We start from the raw sequence: 17,093 nt of genomic DNA, 5'->3' as shown, positions 1-17,093 counted from the left end.
GAACTTTTTATTGCGTTGTGTGCTAATAAAATAAGCAGTTTGTATGTTTCGCACGTATTCTAAACCAGGATTTCATAACAGTTGGATGAGAGGATGAGATCGAAATAGAAAATGATACTGCTTTAGATTTCAACTCTCCTGTAAGTAAAATTAAATACCTTGTAAAAAAATCAAAAGCTCAGAACAAATGCAACTTTTAACTTAAATTAACAATGCTTGTGAGGCCACAAATTGTGAGATGACTATGCCAAAATTAGATGTGCTTACAAAGATGGCATTTGACTTTCGAGATGCTAACATGAGGTTTAAATGTAAAAAATGCTTTAACTATATTTTGCGATAACATCGAAAATTTAAATCATTGCAGGATGTTAGATAAAGAATAGGTTCTGATCAGTAAATTTTGTCACTATCTGATAAACACTTTCTTCAATGATTGTTGGAGAAGACATGCAAATGTTTACCTGTCATTATCGAAAATGGCCCAGAATTTTCTCGGAACGTCAGCAACGTCTGTACCTGCGGAAAAGCTATTTTCAAGAACAGCTTTAACAATAACAAAGCCAAGAAATCGGCTAGACGTTGACTCCATAATAATTGTTATCTACCTTAATTCATGCCTTATCAATTTCGATATACGATTTAGAGTTTCCATTATTAGTCAAGATATTTCAAGATTTCTTGTTTTCTTGACAAGAAATCTTGGTATTGATATAAAATTTCTTGTCTTGTCTTGAAATCTAAACTTACTTCTTGTCTTGATCTTGTCTTGAAATCAAAACAAGATCTTGAAAGTTTCAAGAATTTGGCAACCCCTATTCGGCGTTCCCCGTATGTACGCATCAGGTAGCGTTAAGGCAGAGATACATGTCCGCGCCGCGAACTCCGCGCCGTGTGAGCGCCGCGCGTTCGTGGCGCGGTTAATGTTCGTTAAAATTTTTCATTTTGACGAACCTTCCGCGATCCAGAGGAAACTTACGAACATTTAGTAATTGTAGATAATTAGTATTAAATGTGGGTGCCTTACATTGGATCCGTTTTTCTCCGATCAGATCAGATCCGATATCGGCCGATGTCGGGAGTAGCTTCTCCTATTCTCATCGAGAAGTGTTTGGTTTCATTCCGATTGGTTGCAAGTTGAGTTGCAAGTTGGTTGCAAGTTGGTTGCAAGTTGGTTGCAAGTTGGTTGCAAGTTGGTTGCAAGTTGGTTGCAAGTTGGTTGTAAGTTGGTTGCAAGATGGTTGCAAGTTTGTTGCAAGTTGGGGGTTGCAAGCTAAAATGTTTAAATATATTCAATGTCATCATCTCATTTTCATTTTCCACGGTAAACATCAATAAGTTTGATATTTCCTTCCGACCACTCCATTACTACCAAATATTCAACTCAGGCGCCCCAAAACCAACAAACCACTCGCAAACCCGTCCAAATACGTATTGCGAACCATCAAAGCATTTGTTGAAAAGCCGACAGAAGTTAGATCGTAGTGCGCCGTGTGCGAGCCGTTGGTGTGCCACTTGAAAACACGTACCTAACAAATATGCTGCGCGCGAGCGGCTCGCACACCGAGCAGAGCGCATATGTATACCCGCCTTTAGGTTTGGTGAGTGGCGATCTCCCAAAATGATCACGCAGTATTCGAAGAGACTCCCTGGCCATGTGACAGGTTCCCGGTCATGCTGAAACCATTGTTGATTTTAAGCTTGGGCCGTTTTTGCGATCTTTTCCGTATGACCAAAAATAGTACTCCACGATAAAAAATTTTTTCAAAACTGAGAACCATCCTGAAGCTTCTTCTTCTTAGGGTGCTTGTCCGTTCCGAACGTTGGCGATCATTCTGGCTATAATGACTTTGTTGGTTGCTATGCGGAATAGTTGTGTTGAGATCTTTCTATACCATGCTCTCAGGTTAGCAAGCCAGGTTATTCTTCTTCTTCCTGAGGCCTTTTTCCTTCAATTTGACAATCAACTATTTGCAATGGGAAATAAGCCACAATTTCACCAAAAAAAATGATTTTATTAACGTTTCGAAGCCTAAATCGGGTTTCGTTGTCAAAATACAAAATACCGATTTGGGCTTCGAAACGTTAATAAAATCATTTTTTTTATTGTAAAATTGTGGCTTATTTCCCATTGCAAATAGTTGATTATAAAAATGCCACAAGGAAATAGCTTCAGAACAACTTCAGTTTGACCTTGTAAAATGCATTGGAGTAATAGCTCGTATCTGCCTTGATTTCTCATTATACAGGGTGATTGATTAGTAGGGTAAAGCTCAATAGCTCCGTTATAGTAATAGATAGCAATAAAAGTTAATAACAAAAATTTTAGCCACCTTTGAGCTTCACATTACAAAATTAGTTAGAATGTTACAGGGTGTTCGATAACACAGTGGCAGACCTAACTTATGTTTTTTTAAATGGAACATCCTATATTTTATTTTATATTCGAAATCCTGTTAACTTCTCCATCACAAAAATATAAAGGTTTGTAATGTTATACAGGGTATTTACAAAGTTATAACCAATTTTGTATGAAAATCGTAACAAGTTCAACTCCCTGTATAAATAAAAATAAGCACAACAGCAATGGTCTATTAATGCCATATTTTTTTATTTATTGTCAAAATTTTTAAGAATTATTGATATTGCTAATTTTCTTTATATCAAATACAGGGTGAGTCAAAACGCAAGTACATTATTTTTTCAGTAATGTTAAATGGAACACAGGAGAAGTTAACAGGATTTCGAATTTAAAATAAAATATAGGGTGTTCCATTTAAAAAAACAAGTTTGGTCTGCCACTGTGTTATCGAACACCCTGTAACATTCTAACTAATTTTGTAATGTGAAGCTCAAAGGTGGCTAAAATTTTTGTTATTAACTTTTATTGCTATCTATTACTATAGCGGAGCTATTGAGCTTTACCCTAGTAATCAATCACCCTGTATGTCCCAAGTACTGCAGCTTGAGGCCCTTCACGGTGTTGATTAAATCTGCCGTTATGTTCATCCTCCGTAGTACTTCGTCATTGGTGACGTTGTCTGCACTGGCGAAGCGTCCATCAACCACTGTAACAGTTAAAAATCTTGCAAATAAATATTTTATGACGATGAATAATTTTATTTACCAATATTTTTACCAATAGAAATATATTATTATATTATGTGGTAAAAGTACCTAACTCAGTAAATAGCCAACAACTCGTAGACACGAAAATATTGCCGAGTTTATGTGACTCAGTTGCACTTTATTATACTCTGTTACCAGACTTATTTCTGGTTACAATGGTTATATACCCACGCTGGCGCTCGGGACCGGCTAGTGACTGAAAATTTTGAAGAAGCGACGGCATAAGCGCGCTGTGTATCAGTAGCGCTGTTACCAGATTTAAAATTGGTGACAGTATCTATAAAAAGTGTCCGTGCAGTTAACCATGGATTAGTGTCGCTTCTTAATCGATCAACTACTTGAAAAGTAATTCTCCTTGTATAATTTTGAAGAAAAAAATGAGATTAAAAATGAAAGACCTATTTTAAACAATTTAAAAAAGGAATCAACAAAAGTAGTTCGATATTTTAAATTTAGTTGATACAGTGAAAGTCCTTGGTTATACAGGGTGTCCCGGAAAATAGTGCGTTCCTTCAAGGTATGGGCTAAGTGCACCATTTAGAGCAAAAAAGTCTAATAAATTTTTTTTGTTAAGTCAACCGTTTTCAAAAAAATAATTTATTAATTTTAATGCATTTGATTAATGTCCACAGAAAAGCAAATACAGCCGGCAGCGCTGCGTTCCTTCTGTGCTAAAATAATTTTACTGTAACTCAACTATCATGAATCATCGATCATAGGCATAATATACATTTATAAAATACTGATAACAGTAATAGAAAAACAGCATAATATTTGTGTTTATTAAATATCTAATAAATAAGGTTTGTATAGTGTTTTAACTTACATAAAAAATTTTTATTACAATAAAGCTACGTCTTCAAGAAGCATCGATAGAACATGTTGCAAACATTTGAGTACCTGCATTTCTCCATTCAATCTTCTGGGAAGTTCGAATGGTTCAATTAGATGATTATAAAAAATATTCCCAGCCCACAAATTCATACTTTTGTCAACCACGAAAGTTAAACACACCATTCGTAAAAATAAACTTTATCTGCACATAACACTTTACACAGAAATTCGGGTTCTCTGAAGATCTTATTTTACTTGGAGGTAAATAGCCTTGCTGTAAATCTTGCACTAAACGTAATTAACATAATATCATGATACTCGCTATCGAAATCATGACAATATCACAACAATAGGATGTACCTATTCTGGGGTTACAGGTGATTATGATATGACTGTTTGTGTTTACAATTTGTATATTTTTATCTAAGCTGTGTCAAAATAAATAAAACTGCCGTGTTGCCAAATGTAAATTTTAGTAAAATACATTATTTTAATTTTTTGGGGCAACAGATGACTTTAGAAAAAAAATTTATAAGAAAGTTTTCTTTTAAATGGTGCATTCTACCCACACCTTTAAGGAACGCACTATTTTCCGGGACACCCTGTATTATGGTTGCAAGAAAAATATACTGTATTGTTGGCCATGTCTTCTGGTTTCTACAGAAAAATGGGTGGACCAGGTTCACGATTTAAATAGTGTTGGATTTTTAAAAAGGAGACATGAAATTTCTCCGTTACCTACATGTAAGATGTATACCCAATTTGATTCAGTTTGGCAAAACAAAAATCAAAAGTTCTCTTAACCAAGCTTTTAAAGCAAATATTGCTAAACATAATGAGTTTGTTAAAAAATAGATAGGCATATCCTTAGCACACTTATAATAGATACTGTATGTTTTTGGGCCAAACAAGAACTAGCGTTTCGTGGTCATTTTGAGTGCGACGACTCTGACAATCGAGGCAATTACAGGGAATTGTTAACATTAATTGCCAAAAAAGATCAAAAATTTTGTCAACATCTAGAAACATCTGTTTTTTCGAGAGTTTCAAGTGATATACAAAATGATATTATTGAAGCTACACTCACCGGCACAAAATTCCGCCACCCAAAATTTTTGATTAAGTTTGACAATTTATAACTTTATTATTTGTGCTCCGATAAGATTCTTGTACCAGTTTGTAGGTACATGTATTCATATTGTTTGGTATTATTCCGGTAACAAAAAATTTTGCTGGCATGTCTTTGTACAGGGGTGAAAGGGGTCTCCTAATTTTAAAAAATGCTGTGGAAAAATAGAATAGCTGATTTTGTTTCATAGTCCTGTCATATTTTCCCGGAGACATCACCAACATTTTGTTTTTTGAATTCTCCGAATATCTTTTTTCTTGTAAGAGCTGTACCATTTTTTGTAAATAAAAACACTGATTGACTCATACAATTGAGGTTGAATTGATAAGATTAGAATGGCCCGCATGCAGTGATACCTCCAGACTCCAGGATAATACAAAAGGAGTATGAAACAAAATCATCCCTCCAATTTTTCCACAGAATTTTTTAAAGTTAGGAGAAAAAACAACGCTTACATTCACCCCCGTATAATGCCATCTAAGCAAAAATTTTTTGTTACCGGAATAATAGCAATTGACATTAATATATGTACCTACAAACTCGTGCAAGAATCTTGAAAATCGATGTACAAATAATAAAGTTATAGATTGTCAAACTTAATCAAAAATTTTGGGTGGCGGAATTTTGTGCCGGTGAGTGTATATATACATTTAGCCATATCTTCATTTTTTTAAATAAGATTTTTTGCATCTGGTTTTGGTAACAATTCAGAGAAAGTCACGTGTCTCCACTGGTTGTCTGTCCATGGTATCTTCAGGATCCTTCTGTACAACCATAGCTCAAAAGCCTGCAGTTTCGATATGAGTTTCTGCCTTCAATATCCACTTTCTACTCCGTATAGAATCACTGAGTACACGTAACATTTAAGGAGCCTTATTTTTGTTTTTAGGGTGATGTCATGGCTCTTGAACACAGAGCTCATAGTCAAGAATAAACTTTTTGTCTTTCCGATGAGACATCTAATCTAATCCTGAAGCACTTAACATTAACATGATATTCACATATGAAGAGTACATTGCAAAAAGGGGGAATGTTAGTAAAGTACAATTGTGAGAAAACTGGTTTTAAAGGTTTAGACTATCCCCGTTTTTGATTGGTACCACATATATTTAAATGCTTTTTTATCAGTGACTGTCACCGTTTCAGCCTTGAACGATAGTTGACATTAATCTGCTATATTCAGAGTAACTGTTACCAACCTTAACTCGAAAAATGAAAAAAACTGACATTCCCCCTTTTTGCAGCGTACTCTTCATATGTTAGAATATACATAATAACGTTCGAAAACCACTCAGTACATTCCAGCGCATAACACACAAGTTTGAGGCATACGCATTTCAGTACTGATTGTTTTGCCGCATATTACATTCAAATACTGTAGATAGGCTCTTAACGATCCATAGCCCGTTAGGAACTGTATAAAGAAGTAGTTCGTGCTCTTGGAATTGAAATTGATCCACTTCACATCCGGGATTATCGTCCTCGTCCAAGTAGCCCTCCGTTCACTTTCCTATTATTCTTGACATATTTTTATTGTTTCCCTTCTTTCTTTTCCTGGCTATTCTTACCGTATGTTCTCGATCTTTCTTTTGCCTGCAGGTGTATTGGTGGTACTCCTGCTATGTAATGCAAAGAACCGCATATTTGCCAGGCTGTCAAACTGATAAAATGTGCTTCTGCTTCTTCCTCTACTCTAGGTTACAGAATCTGCGTAGGTCATAATCTGCCAATCCCATCAGCTTGAATTGGCTATTCAGCTTACAGTGCCCTGTTAGCAGACCTACTATAGCTTTGACTGTTTTCCTGTCTTGCTTATTAGGTCTGCCATACATTTTGGCGAATGTTCTGAAGATTTATGGAGAGGTTCAGTATTCCTAGAACGAATTTGATAATCGCCTGTCGAATACGTAATGACTAATGACAAATTTAACACAGTTACCATTTTTGTAACGTTTTCATTTACTAATTAGGGTCTTAATTCTTTTTAATATACTCTTCGGCTTGAAGACGTGAGAGCATTTTTTATTTTGCAAGTGATGATGTCATTCTTATACTCTTTAAAAATATGTAGTTTACCTTTTCCATGGAAATTTTCCGTGTGTTATGTTGTGATTATAAATCTTTTCTAACTAATTATACATTTGAATATAAAGGAATGCACAAAGCTGTTCAATTTGATTTAAATGGAAAATAGTAACTACATCAGTACGGTAAAAGTTTCTTTAAATATTGATTTATTCAAGTTGCCTTTCTGAAATCGGTAATAGATTTTCTGTGATTTTCAACTACTTGTAACACACTTTGCTTGCTTTTTTTATCTTTTGTGAGGGTCAATGAATTGTCTTGCATCAATTTTACACTTCTCTCATTAACATCATTAACAAGTCTAATATTTTTTAAAAAGTTCATTGCTTTAAGATAGAAAAATGTGTTGTTTTTTTAAAGAGAATAATTTTCATAGTTAGATCCTCAAGATGTCTTGAAAAAGACCAATAAACATGAAAAATTAGTAATATTTATGATCTTTTAATCCTCATACATAATAAACTTATCATGGCCTGTAATATTTTTTTCTGAATATACCTATACAGTGCTAGTCAAAAGTCCGTACCCCCCCTCGTATCTTTTGAACAGTTATACCTATAATAGTGAAACTTGGAGGGAGGAAATAAACGGACGTAAGCTTCTTAACTAATCATGACAGGTGACGTAATAGTGACAGATGACGTTACAGAGCCACTGTGACCGATAATTTTAAATGGGACATTATGGCAAGTGATACCTCGTTTAAAAGGTATTGAAAATACCTATTCAGTCATACTAATTTTGTTTGAGTTTAAGCTAATTTTGATGAACAAATCAAATAAATATGAAATTGTAGTTTCGCATTTAATTAATAAAAATTCAAAATTCCGCCTATGATTACTTGTCAAACAGGTTGACGTTGACGTAAAAACTACTAGAAAATTAAAAAACGTAAACTTTTTTGACAAAAAATCCATAGGCGGACATTTGAATTTTTAATAATTAAATTCGAAACTACAATATTATATTTATTTAATTTATTCACCAAAATCAAAATCAACCTAAACCCAAAAAAATAGTATGACTGAATAGGTATTTTAAATACCTTTCAAACGAGGTATCACTTGCCATAAGGTCCTATTTAAAATTATCAGTCACAGTGGCTCTGTAACGTCATCTGTCACTATTACGTCACCTGTCATAACTAGTTAAGAAGCTTACGTCCGTTTATTTCCTCCCTCCAAATTTGACTATTATAGGTGTAACCGTTCAAAAGATACGAGGGGGGGTACGGACTTTAGACTAGCACTGTATATAAAATAAAAGTTAAAACTGAGTTTACTTGTTTCAAGACGATCGTCAAATACAAATAGCCGTTGATTAGCTCCCACTGGACCAAGCGAAATTCCGAACAGAGCGCATGGGGTGCGTCCACTGATCGGCATTCCGAATGACTCATCGGCACGCATCGCAAAAGTTGCCCCTCGAAGCAACCCTTCGGCATTGCCGATGATGCGAACCGTACGATGCGGATCAGTGGACGCAGTTACAAGTTTTTGTACAAGGCAAACTAAAATCCGTTGCGTACGATGCGGGTCTGTGGACGCTTGCCTTTAGTAGCATTACTTATCTACCTGAAATGACGTATCTGGATGTACACTATCATAAATTTCCAACTTTCAATGATGTAAAATATTTTTATTCCGTTCGTACTGGGTTTTTTATCCATAAATAGACGGAAACCACATCTACCACGAAAAGCAAGCAGCATTTCATCTAATGTAACATAATCACTTGATGAATTGCACTTGTAATTTATTGTTTTTCAGACACAACTGGCTAGTGATTTTCGTAAGTAATTTTGCCAATTTGGTAAAATTGGCAAAAAAAAGAATTACTAAATAGTTAGTAATTTTGCCTATTTGGGCAAAATTGGCCAAAAACAAAAAAAATACCGACCCCTAAATCCGCCACTGTTCAAGTAGTTTTCTAAAGATAAGGTGGAATTGCAGCTATGCTGGTATAGTACAAGCGTGTACAAGTGTGAAGCATTCATGAAAACATGGTAATTCTTATGTCGCTTTAGCACACATTTATTATCGCACTTCTTCAGTTTTCTGAGTACTTTTCGGAGGTTTTCTGAAGACTAAAATACGATGCATCTATTTTTAACCACGAATTCATTTATGCAACAAGCAAATATGCATGAAGAAAATGAGTCTCTCTTCTTTCAATAATAATATTTTCATTCACTTGACCGCGAATTAGTGCACTAAACGTAAACCGCGTACCTGAATTTAAGAACTTCAGAAGGCTGTAGCTCGAGAATAATAGTTTTTCAGACCTAGGTGCCATGGACTTTTTTAGTCTACTCACTGAGAACTATCATTGACCAAAGTTTCGTTAAATTTGACCGGGACCACTTTTCCTAAGGAGTGTTGCGGATTCCTTTGAAAAAATATGATTTTTTTAAGTCTTTTTTTTCAAAAATATGCTTTATAAACCGGTCAAAATTTTTGAGGTTATTTCTTATGCTAAAATAAAGAAAGTCTTATAAAGACTATTACAAATTTTAATTTTTGTGGAAATAGCGTACCTATGTTTTATTTTTCACTTTCTTCTAAAAAATTCGAAAGGGCTCTCTTATTATCAGTAGTAATTGCACAAGAGCTCTAAAATTATTGAATTTTTCCCGAGTGACACTTTGACAGTTTTAATTTCACGAGCCGAAGGCGAGTGAAATTATCTCGAAAGTGTCACGAGGGCAAAAATTCTATATTAATTTTAGAGATCGAGTGCAATTTGTTGCGATTATTTCATGAATAAAACTGTTCAACACCAAAATTTTATTGTAATTTATTTATGTAAGTACAAATTAGTACAAATAAACACAAGTTGTTATAAATATTAATTTGACGGTTGAAAGTCATCACTTTTATAATTTTTAAAACATTAATTGTCATTAATGTCACTGAATGTAGTTTTTCGTAGCAACGAAGGGCATCTGACGACGGGAAATTATCAAAAATTATCGATTTAATTTAGATTTATGTAGCTTTCTATTGGTCAGAATCTCCTATGAATGAAATAATCATCATAACTTGCTTAGCTTTGATTATTCATCTGGAGCTCACTTGATAGGTATTGTTGAGTAATTTGACAAGTGAATAAGTATATTTTATAAAATGCATCCTTTTCCCGTTATTTAAGCTTGATTGAATACATAGATTTGAGTACTAGCCGAAAAAAATATACATTCAATTACATATAACTCACTTTTAATTAAATCTAACAGGTTTTTCAAATAAGGAATCTATTCCATTTTTTATTATTTTCAATTTTGGTAAAATCATAACTTGTGTGGTAAATCAATTTTAATCCTAACTTTTGTGGTAAAACTAATAGTTTTTGAATTATTTATGAAAAACCGCTGTACACTATGCATTTTTTTCACGAAAAAATCAAATCTTTGATATTTAATAACTCAAAAAGTTTTGATTTATTTGAATAAAGTGATATAACAAATTTTGCTTAAAATTCGCCCCTCTATCGATTTGAGGGGTTAGTTTTAATAAAATAATTATCACCCTCGAAAAGGAGTGGCATCCAGTCCCAGGGTAAAAGCGCAAGTTGGCACCATGTCACTTTTGTTTCTTGAGGTATCCTATATCTACTCACCAATTTTCATTCAAATCGATGAAGGTTCAAATGGGAGGTGAAAACCTTTAGTGACTTCAGTCATTTTCCCCTTTCACCCCTTATTGCTACTTCCTGTATCCACTGAGGTGTCAGCCTGCAAGGAATCATAATTATCAATATACAATGCGCATTTCACAGGAAAAACTCCATATTACTTATGACGATGATTTTTCGGCTCTAGCTCTTATTAGTCTAATATATTTAATCAAACAGTAGATTCTACATGTCAACACGCGTTTTTAATTTCTTTGCTTCTCGAGGTAGATGTGTGAAAACATTCTCTGTTCACATGCAAACACAAACGAAGAAACACATTTGAGATAAATGTACAGTAAAGGAAGAAAAACAAGAATAAAGTTAAAAACATCTCACTATCGGATACGTAGAATCAAGTCACACAATCAGATAAAACAATAAATAGGTACTTGCCAAAAAGTATAATTCGATACATTATATATTTTGTGGAGCGAATAAAAATGATTTTTCGCCTTACTTCTTTGAATTTTTTAAAACATTTTATTAATTTGTTTTCTAGAAGGTACGTGAATCATTATTATTTTTGCAATATGGCAAATTGCTACAGATGCATTCTTGAAGTATTAGATGAGAAGTTAAAATTTTATTAAATTTTTTAGGTTTTATTAATTCTCGAGATTATATAATTCAAATGTTCTATTTCGAATATTTGGGATATTTGCCAGATATATACTCGACGTATTTATCGAATTTATACGTTAGGTTTGTGTTAAATTGTAATGAAAACCCACACGTCTTTAATATTAAAAATTAGAGAACCTTTCATTTATCTTATGCTATACTCGTAGTTCGTTTGCACAGGTTGGTAATATTTTGACAGGTTCATGGTCGAAAATATACAACACAAAAATTCCTATTTGTCTGTAGTAATAACTCAAAGACATTTACCGTTGCAAACTTTTTTCGCTAAAAAAAAAAGAAGAAAAATCAAGAATGTAATTAGAGTCTATATTCATTAATTTTGATTAAGAACTTGCCATAAATTCTTGTAATGTATGTATCTATCATGATTCTTAAGATGTAATTTATCTATAATTTTTTTCGTTATGATTTTTTCTTTGGGTTATCGGCTATCGCACAGGCACATGATTTCAAGAATGTTCTGTTGGGTCCTTTATAGGTAAAAATAAATTCCCAATTTCACATATTTTTTTATTAAAAATAGAAATATTTACTGGCATCCCTCGTATTCAGGATTCCTGAAGGTTTATTTGAATTTTCAATAATTACACGACAGTATTTCGTGACCTTTTACTATAATCTGCTTTTATTTATCTCGACACGCCAATTAAGTTTTTAGTGCCTAAAACCCCCGCCCTGTCTTATCAAGGACGTGCAAACATCCCTGAAATTCCAGACACGTGGGTCTGAAAAATAGGACACTGGAATTCTGACCTATTTTCCCAAAATACCAAGGCTATAGATAATGGATCACATTGTGTAAACAGAAAAGTCTTTGGGTTATATAAGTGACATTAATTTTTTGTAGTATGTATACAGAATTAATGGTAGACAAAAGATGTCTCTTACCTTATGTTATAGGTTATGTTGAAAAATAGTGGAAATTAGTTTGTAATAATTTTAAGAAAATATAGAGAGCAGTTAGGCAATACGGCTAACATTTTAAGATATTAAAAAAAATGTTGCTGTATAGGAATGAAATTAAACTCTTGAAATAAATTACAACGCATTTTTATCGTACTTTTATTTAAAAAATACATGAAAAATATTTTTACCGCGAGATTAATAGCCCAGCCATCAGAAAATCCCAAATCATGATTTCCAAAGTTTATACATTGTAAATTATAATTCGGGAGTGCTGCTAGTAGCATTTAACGTGTCTTGGTTTGTTTATTTCTACTGCATCTTGATTGTAAATTTAGTATAAATAATTTATTTATGTATGTAACTAACTGACAAAATTTATTAGAGAACTAAAACTAACAAGTTGGTACATTATAACTGTCAACTGTCAAGTATAAGTCAAATTATTAATGTAAACATTGTGTAATCAAAATAACAATTTACTGTTTTTTACCATTCTACAAAATACAAGGTGTTCTATAAATAAACGTTAAAGTGTATAGATACTTACGTAATAGATAATAGAATATTGTACAGGGCGTCAATAAGTTATTTCATCAATGACATTTCATGACGTCACTTTTACTTTTCCTCCCTAGGGAGGAAAAGTACGACTTTGCTCCCTACAATCAGGTCAGGAAAAGTATACTTTCGGTAGAGGTAGGTGGAAAACATTTTTTCCACCTACCTCTACTCAAAGTATACATTTCCTGGCCTCATTGTAGGGAGCGAAGTCTTACTTTTCCTCCCTAGGGAGACAAAGTACTTTTACTTCCTATTGAGTAAAAGTAAAAGTGATGTCATGGTATGCCATCGATGAAATAACTTGTTGACGCCTTATACATATATTATGTTCTATTTTCTATTACCTAAGTATCTATACATTTAACGTTTATTTATATAACACCCTGTATTTTGCAGAATGATAAAAAACAGTAAATTGGTATTTATATTTAACAATGTTTACATTAACAATTTGACGTTTACTTGACAGTTATACTGTACCTACTTGTTAGTTTTAGTTGTCTAATAAATTTTGTTAGTAAGTTACATACATAAATAAATTATTTAAAAACGAAAAAATGACATGTTATTTGAGGAAGGTGGAAAAACCAAAAACCATATGTATAACATGGGAGTAAAGTGCTTTTTCCTCCCTTGAATGATTCCCTTGAAACTTCATTCTCGGGAGGAAAAGTAGCACTTTGCTACTCTATATCCCTTGTTATACAAATAGCTATTGTTCAACATTCTCTCATCAGTTACATTTCTTGTTTGAAACATTTTTTCCACACCGTACAAATCCTTGGTAAAATTTTCCGTTTTCCCCCTACGAAGGGTGGTGTTAGGGAGGAGCAGTAGGAGGATATTATAACAATTATTGTTTTTATGATATTATGTAAAATATATTCGCAATACAAAATTATATCGTGGAACGATCTAGTGGCGTAATAATACCATATAATGTAAAATGAACTACTCTGCCTACAAAACAATTTTATCTAAATAATGACCCCCTTGTGTAAGTAAATGTGAACAACACCTTTTCAACCATTCAAAACCTTGATCTGACAACATAGTTTTTGTTTTTGGTGAAATAGTAATATCAAATTTTATTCATTTTATTAAAGCCTTTTACATCAAACGTTAGTCGTCTTCCAAATCCGATAATATCGTGCCACATTATGTTATTGAACAAATTGCTTTACAGACCGGGCCCCCAGCCACCATAAACTATGCTCCAGCATGTTGCGCCATTTGATCATAGATGTATGTAAGTTTTTAAACCTGGTTTATTTTTCAATCGGTTGTCCATATCATTGTTGATTTTCTTACTTCCTCTGTATTTAGAACAGATCAATACGTACCATACACCATTACCATACACACTGAACTAAACTACTAACAAGTAACGTAATAATGAAGTGAAGACTTCTGTTGTATATTGGTATATAAAACTAACCATCCTCAGTGTGAAACCTAGAAATAAGTAAATCACTTAATTTTAAAGCAACAGGTAAATTTCGACGGTTAAAATTTTTGAAAATGTGGTTACTTACGTCCAGTGTACAGTAGTTGATACTAACTCCGTTGAAAGGTCTGAAATCCTTTTAGTTGCATTATTAAAGTATTTAACATAAAAAATAATGCGTTATAAATCGACGGATTAAAAATTAGGCCCAACATGTGGATGTAATTCATCCCTGCCGAAAGGAACGTGATGCTTTGGTGAGAGGTAACGACTTAATTAATTTCATTGATGATAATAGGTGACAACGAAGTACTAGTACTAGATGACAAGATCTTCAAGAAAGGTGGTTTTTAGCAAGTTGACAGGATATATGTATCATCCGAAAAATGTGTTTAATAAAAATTACAGTTAATGTTCTTTTTCTAAATTTGATATTAATATAGCATGTTAGATCACGTGAGTATAACCTACAACTTTTCTTAACAGTAGTCAAAATTTTAAAACCTTTGCATTATTTTATCAGGTTATATTCATTTTAGGTAAGCACTGATGATGATTGGTCAACCAATCGAAAACTAGTTCTATGATGTAGCCCTTTTTAGGGATTTTAAATATATACCTTTTATAAAGGATTTTATTGTTTTTTGTATTATATGGTATACAGCCAACTACAGAAAAACTTTTTCCTTGTGTATTTTTGATAATAGTATGTTTTATTTATGTTATATTTTTTTTTTATTTGAAAACTTGCAAATTTACAATCTACTCTGTACAAAAGAGTATTAAGTAAAACTGATAATTATGTAATGTTTTGTAGGTGTTGCCGGCCAGTGCCGGTTCACCTTATTCACCACTGTATTCACTAACACAAATGTCACTCACACAAGTCTTCTGGCCACTGTCTCTTGAGTCTCCTAACTGGTAATGGACGATTGGAAAGCGTGGAAATCAGCTCGTTGTTGTGATTGATACTTCTTTTTCTATGTTTGGTCGCATGCAGTCCTATTACATCCTTTATGAATGGTATTTTTAAGTCCTCATGTAATGTTTGGTTTGAAATATACCAGGGTGCATTTGCAATGATTCTTAAAGTTTTTGATTGGTATGTCTGCAGAATTTTGGTGTTTGATGGTTTCGTACATCCCCATAGTTCAATCCCGTAGGTCCATATAGGTTTTAGTATTATTTTGTATATTGCCAGTTTGTTTTCTATGGATAATTGTGATCTTCTACCAAGAAGCCAATTCATTTGTCTGGTTTTTATTTGGAGTTGTTGTTTTTTAGCTTTAATGTGCGCTTTCCATGTTAGTTTCTGATCAAGGTGAATACCTAAATATTTGACTTCAGCCTTCACTGGGATAACTTGGTGATTTATGTTATATATGTATGTGTGTATATATATATATATATATATATATATATATATATATATATATATATAATATAATATATAATGTTCTTGAACACCTAAGTGAAGCATAGAGCTTCAGTGAAAACGCGCCATCGGGTTCTATTTTGAGCTAAGGCCTTCACCTCATTCCAAGACTTTCCTTGACCTCTTATCTCGTCCATAATGGATCTTCTCCAAGTTTGTGTTGGGCGACATCTTTTTCTTTTTCCTTGGGGATTCCACTCTAGGGCAGTCTTTGCACTCTAGTGTGACCGATCCAACCCCACTTTCTGGACTTTACGAGTATTCCATTTTCTACCCGCTTTTGTTGGGTCAGATGTAGTAGGTAGATCTTCGTTTCTGATGGTGTTTGGCCAGAAAATACGAACAATTCTTCGTAGACATTTTTTAACAAAGACCTGCAGTTTGTCTGTAAGAGTTTTCGTCACTTTCCAGGTTTCACATCCATAGAATAGAACAGACATGACTTTTGACTGGAATATTCGGATCTTTGTCCTTGTAGAATACTCGCCAGATCTCCAAACAGGGTTGAGCCTGCTGAATGCTTGTTGAGCTTTTCGTATCCTCATACGAATATCGTCTTCTGTGCCTCCGTTTTCTGTTATGACACTTCCAAGATACGTAAAGTTTTCCACATTTTTAATCTGCATGTTGTCGATAGTAAATAATGTTTCGTTCCTTGCATTTAATCTCATGGACTTGGTTTTACTAATATTAATTTTCAAACCTATTTTATTGGCTTGTTTCCAATTGATCAGCCACATCTTGAAACCTTTGTCCTAATATGCAGATATCGTCGGCGTATTCTAGATCGCTTAGGCGTGTGATTAACGTCCATTGTATCCCTCTTGTGTCGGAGTCTAGTTTGGAGAGAATATAGTCTATCGCTATGTTGAAAAGAAACGGAGAAAGCACGCATCCCTATCTGACTCCAGTAAGTACGTCAAATTCGTCACTGTTGATCCCACTGTGTGTCATGCTGCATTTCGCCTCAGTGTACAGTGACCTTATAATGGAAATTATTTTATGCGGGATGTTTCTTAGCTCTAAATTTTTTTTTAGCCCACTTAAACCCGTCTTAAAACCTACCAAATGGCATTTGCACATCTCAACCAGTTTTAAAGCAATAAATAAATCGTCAGTTTGTAAGAAAAATTTCAACACCCCCTATCTCGGAAACGAATCATTTGCGGACATACGTTTGTAAAGCAAACTGTCATTATTTTTTCATGCAGAATTACACCTTACAGTTTGCCATACTTATTTAATAAAAA

At 33.5% G+C, this 17,093-nt stretch overlaps 1 protein-coding gene across 1 annotated transcript in view; it reads left to right on the top strand.

Moving 5' to 3' along the window:
- LOC114327500 (uncharacterized) overlaps positions 1-17,093 on the top strand; it is a 181,779-nt gene that overhangs the window by 113,283 nt on the left and 51,403 nt on the right. The window lies entirely within an intron of this gene.

Source organism: Diabrotica virgifera, chromosome 2, assembly GCF_917563875.1.
Source record: "Diabrotica virgifera virgifera chromosome 2, PGI_DIABVI_V3a".
Lineage (NCBI taxonomy): Eukaryota > Metazoa > Arthropoda > Insecta > Coleoptera > Chrysomelidae > Diabrotica > Diabrotica virgifera.
This window is presented reverse-complemented; position numbering and strand designations above follow the sequence as displayed.